Source organism: Stegodyphus dumicola, chromosome 2, assembly GCF_044657685.1.
Source record: "Stegodyphus dumicola isolate Sdum_Otavi_A_Nest chromosome 2, ASM4465768v1".
NCBI classification, from domain to species: domain Eukaryota; kingdom Metazoa; phylum Arthropoda; class Arachnida; order Araneae; family Eresidae; genus Stegodyphus; species Stegodyphus dumicola.
In genome coordinates, this window is record NC_140769.1 from 156,847,258 (window position 1) to 156,853,257 (window position 6,000).

The 6,000-nt window shown below is 36.7% G+C and overlaps 1 protein-coding gene across 1 annotated transcript in view; it reads left to right on the forward strand.

The window, feature by feature from the left end:
* Window positions 1–5,409, forward strand: part of LOC118189925 (uncharacterized) — a 71,752-nt gene extending 66,343 nt beyond the window's left edge. The window contains exon 7 of the mRNA XM_085811364.1: window positions 5,238–5,409. The gene's annotated coding sequence lies outside the window, so the exon portion shown is untranslated. The remainder of the gene's footprint in view (window positions 1–5,237) is intronic.
* The last annotated feature ends 591 nt before the right edge of the window (window positions 5,410–6,000 follow it).

Below are 6,000 nucleotides of genomic sequence, written 5' to 3' on the forward strand. Positions count from 1 at the left end.
CGATTGCCATTTCATCTCAGGATTATAAACAAAGCACGAAACGTCATCTCCTGTCGCAAATTGTTTGAAACATTTTTGTTTTCTTCCCTTTACAACAGAACTGTTCAGTTATTCTTTTCGTACTGTTGGAATCTGTGTTAGAAGACATTTTTTGGAAAACAAACGATGAACTACACTGAAAATTTATATAGAACCAGAGTATTTTAAAACTAACCTCTGGCTCCGTGTAGACAGACAGGCGACTTATGGTCCTATCTTAAACTCCAGACAGATAACTGTAAACTCAGAAGAAAACAAATCATTTTTAATTACGATTTCACAGTTCGTGTGTTACGAAAACATTCAGAGTTGTATTCGGGATCCTACAACTCATAAACGTCCTAGTAAACTTTATTTAACATATTCAATTCACACGGCAAAATCCCTCTGCAAGTTTTAACTCAGACCCTCTAAACGCGCGAGAAAACACCGCTATATAAAGGCTGCAATCGCTTTAGGTTGGCTGAAAATAGTACAAAGGTTAGCAGTGTCTATCAAAACCTCGGTTTCTTACCTTCAAAATGACTCTCTTTTTTGCTACGTTAACTAACTTGCATTCTGATAGAAACAGGAATGACATTAAAGATAATAATAATAAGATAATGTGTTATTTAACTTAAAACCTTACAATTCCCGTGACCATAATTTAAATAATTCGAAAACAATGGTCGTAATGATCTCAATAGCGAATTTTATAGTTGTAAAACTGACATGAGCCAAACCTTTTACGACATATTAACAGTAATCGTGTACTTGACAATAATTGGATGCAACAATTAAAAGATATGGGCTGTATGTGTGTAAACTGTTACTCTCTGTCTTTCCAGACTACTGAAAGGAAAATAGTTTAGCATGACCAATAACACGTTTGATCACATACATAATGCATATAAACTTGACATCAGAATTTACTTCAGTCCTGTACGTTAACAACTTTCTTCAATACACCTTACAGCTTTTTGCTCTCCAACTCCGTAATAAAGGAAAGAGCAGACTTACTCCAATTCACTATTCTTGTCTTTATCTTGAATACAAACAACTTTTATCTCCTATCTCGACTCTAACATGGTTAGTTCGCCATATATACTATGCCTTAGTTACCCTACTTCAAACTCTAAGCTATGTAGCTCAATATTAAATATAGTGTTACTATGAACACCAACTTCCTAATGTCTTTTCATTTAGAAAACGGGATTTTTTTTTTAAACTGACACTACTCAGAATCACTGATGGTCTAACATCTGGAATGCCACCCGTGAGGCACTGGCTTACTCTATAAAGAACGAGGACGCCAACGCCAGGGAAATGCAAGAAAAAAATCTGTTGTGTACACCACATGACTTTTGTACGTAATATTAAATTATACGCCTTTTTCCTGCGTTTCATTTAAACTTGTTTCCTCTAGTTTCATTAGAGATGTGTTTCTCATTCAATTGATTCACGTCTCACTTCGCTACAAGGCAAAAATACTTAAAACCCTAAAATATTTTGATTAAAAATTGAAAGATATAGAAAAATATACAATACAGTTAAAAATATTTAAAGAACCAATTTTACAATTAAAATTCGAGTTTCTATGCAAAAACAAGCCATTCGGACAGCGGGTAAGAAGGCAGGTTTTTTTCCCTGCACAAAACTGAAAGTTTACTTTTGGTCTCACTCGGAAAAAGACACTGAAGGCCTAGAAACTGACTTAATTTATTTTGGAGGCTATGCTGATTCAATATATGGGATATTTTTATAATTTAAATGTTAATTCCGGAATGGGTTAAGCATGATTTAAATCGCAATAATGAAAGAAAATGTTACCTTTGTTGTTGCGGAGCTTAATTTTCTAATTCGGCAACAAATCCACTGTTCTGATAAGTTTGAAATGTAAAAAAATATGGCTGCTATAGTAAACAAAAATTAGGCTTAGCCGCACTTAAACAACTTTTAACTTGCTGATAATTCTTCAATTATTTCATGCTGTTAACTAAAGGGATAAAGACTTTAACCGGAAGTACGAACATCATAATTCAATCATTTTTAAATAAAAATACCAACATACACTGGTGTGCAAAAATTAAGGACGAGGTCGAAAAATTAGCATATCAGCTGAACAAAGAGGCAGAGCGGACAGAAAGACCAATCAGGAGATTAAGTAAGGTAATGTACGGCAGCACAAGCGCAGATATGCAGGTAGACGTAATGGGGGAGTGTCTGAGTAGTATAAAGCATGTTGTCGGTGTAAGATCAGTATTTCTGGCAAAGAGATTGCACGCCGTATAGCAGTTAAAATCACACCGAGTTGCTGCCTCAGCGAGAAATGGCGAATAATCAATCTGTTAGACGACATCTGGATGCTTTCATCCGAGGTCGAATCATTGGGAAGTTGGAGGAACGCCGCAGTGTGACAAGTGGGGCTGCAGAGTTCGGAATTGCTCACAGCATCGTTTCACGACTTTGGAGACAAATTCACACTACAGGAACAGCTATCCGGGAGTTTAATAGTGGTCGTCCACGAGGAACCACACCCGCAGATGACCGGTATATTGCCTTACAGGCCAGAAGAAACAGGCTACAGACAGCGGGAGAAATCGCTAGACACACGACACAGGCGACTGGACGACCGATATCGCGTTTTACCGTGGCCAGAAGACTGCACGGTTGTGGTCTGTTTGCACGACGCCCTGTACGATGTGTACCTCTAACGCCTGCCCATCGGAGAAGGCGTTCTCTGTGGTGCCGGGAACACCGGAATTGGAGAGACAATGAATGGGGACGAGTACTCTTTACAAATGAGAGCAGATTCAGTCTAAGTAGCGATTCTCATCGCATACTCATCTGGAGAGAGCGGGGAAGCCGCAATCATCCCTCGAACATCATTGAAAGGGACAGGTATGGAGGTGGCGGTGTTCTCGTTTGGGGAGGCATCATGCTTGGTAGTCGTACAGACCTTCACATCTTCAACGCAGGTTTAGTCAACGGGACCCGTTATTGTAACGAGATTCTTCTTCCATATGTGCGTCTTTTTAGAGGCGCTATGGGTCCGCAGTTCCTTTTCATGGACGACAATGCACCATGTCATCGCACAGTAGCTGCCGAACAGCTCTTAGAGAGTGAGGATATTGAACGTATGGATTGGCCGGCACGATCTCCGGATCTCAATTCCATCGAGCATGTATGGTATTTTATAGGAAGAGCTTGGCAGCTCGTACTTTACCACCAGTAACGATTCTGGAGCTTCGATTGGCGCTGCAAGACGAATGGGCAGCAATGGCTCAACAACTCATTGACACCCTCATTCTCAGCATGGGCAGACGCTGTGAAACCTGCCTAGCAGTCAGGGGAGATCATATCCCCTATTAAAGACCGGATGTTTCTTGCTGGACACCCATCACAGGGATGTTTCGGCCTTCAGTCGCATTGCGCTCCATGCTACTTTTTCAATAGAGCTTCTTTTTATCCCTCTGATTTCTCTTTTAGTAAGTGTTGCTTACATTACTCATGTCCTTACTTACTGGGGATCTTACGGTATTAAATGTGTTCATTTGGAAAGCTTTTGTACAAAGTTATATTGAAAAAAATCCGTCTCGTCCTTAATTTTTGCACACCAGTGTATATATATATATAGAGAGAGAGAGATCTTTATATACTTTTGGTGCGGCCGATTGCAACCAAAAAGGGAGGTACAACTGCATATTATAGCAGTCGCACATACAAAATTTCAATGTTCTTAGGCTACTCACTTTTGAGTTATGCGAGATACATACGTGCGTACGTACGGACGCGAAACAAAAAAACTCTTCTGATTCTATTGTAAATCAGTTTTATGTTTCCTTTGGAGAAAAACAGTCCTTTATTCTGTCCTTATGTACAGATGTCAAACAAAAACATCGTTAAATTGCATTCGTTATCGGTCAAAGTGTATATTTTCCTTGAAATATCGTATGCAAAAATTTTGTGATTTAAATACTTCCTTTACGTTGTACAAGGAAATAAAAACAGTAACTTGGACCATGCAAAACGATTACGATTATTGTACTTCAAAATGGATCACGCGCGGAACGGTTTAAAATAAAACAAAACTCATTAGAGCAGTTTTGTAAGTTACATGAACAATATAGTTGTTCTGGATTACTTTGAATAAAAACGTTTTAAAAATCAATAGTTTATTTGATATCTGACGCCCAATAATAAAACAACTCACAATCATCGGTCACGATAAATTGGTTCAGAAGAGCGAAATATTAGAATAATAGCGTCATAAAGTTGGATTATCCTTACCTTCGAACCAGATTATAAAGCGTATATTTGAAGACTTCTAAAGGTAAGAATTTTAACTGTTTATGTTAAAATAGATAAAATGAAAATGCTTATTAAAAAGAGCGGAGCTTGCAGATAATCAATAATTATAATTGTAAACAAAGTAGATGACGATATAAAAAATAATAGTGAAACTGAAAATTTACTAGATGATTTTTTAGCATTATTAATTGAAAAGAAAAGGAATTGTATAATTCAGATGAATAAATTGTATCTTTGATAGATGATGAAAAGAAATTTGAAACAGAAATTGAAAGTTATAAGAATTATAAGAATAAAATAATTTTATGTAAATCTAGAATAAATAGATGATTAAAATCTAGTCTGGAACGACACAAACCAAACTCAGATATTAGGTCAACTAAATATAAGAGTGAAAATCATCATGTTCGTCTTTCTAAATTAGAGATTTTTAATTTTTATGGTGGCGTCAATTAATGTATAAGTTTTTGGAATTCATGTAGCGTTAATGTATAAGTTTTTGGGTCTTCGGAATGCGCAAATACATATCTTTCCACACACAAAATATCTATCCACAGCTTGTGTCACATGCAGATTGTTTCTCATTTCAAATAATACGGTGTTGCCAGAAATTTTTATTCGGAAACATTTGCATTTAAAAAATTCTTTATCGAAATCATTCTAAAAATTCATAAACACTCTTTTTATTCTAGTTGCCTCGTTAACAGAGAAATGTAAATCCCTCTGACTAGAAGCTTTTTAATAATTATTCAGAAAACAATGTGAATAACTGTTCTCCCCTTTTATCTTATATATTTATATATGCATATAAATATTTTTAAAATATTTCTCTAATCTCATTTATAAGGAAAAAATGCTTTAACGGAATTTTGTCGCATATCTTCATTTTACACAATTTTACATTTCAGTCGCCCTTACTTCCACTCTTCCTTGGCAAAACACTATTCTCCTACATGTTGTCTACAGTCTTCAAAAAAGAAGAAGGTGATGGATATTTCCTTGTTTAATCTATAATTTAAAGTTCGTTTTCTTAAATGTGACTCCAAGAAAGCTATCAATAAATACGTATTTTGAAAGTGCCTTGTGTGTATTCTAATACTTAATCCATTCACAGTCACTAAAATATAGATTATTTGAACACAAATAAGATTAAAAACACTAAATACTTCCAAATATAGAAAATTCAAACTGGCGTAGGTTCCAAGGTTAAAAATATTTACTCCGGTATATACCTACCCCGGTTTTAATACCGGCATAAGTACAAAGGTTACAAGCATCAGTATTTGACAAGATAAATACATTATCCCCAGAATGTAGGCAGATGGCACTAGTTGTCTAGCAGCGGTTGTGTAGTAAGTAAGTTCGCAAACGCGTCAGAGCGATTGAAATAGCCAGACGTTTAGAAACATTGTCTTGCTTGAGGTGCGAGCCGTGATTCGCTGTCCTGATGGAGTATCTGGAACGTGGCCATATCGTTACTGCCGATCATTGTTGTCCCACTTAGACAATTTTAGGTGAAACCACCCGACACAAGTGCCCTGGCATGCTGAGTGATGGTGTCATCTTTCTGCATTGCAATATCAAGCCCCATACTACTCGCCGAACTCAGGAATTATCACAAAGGTTTAAGTAATAAGTCAGGGATCTTCTCCCATATACGAGTAGCCCAGG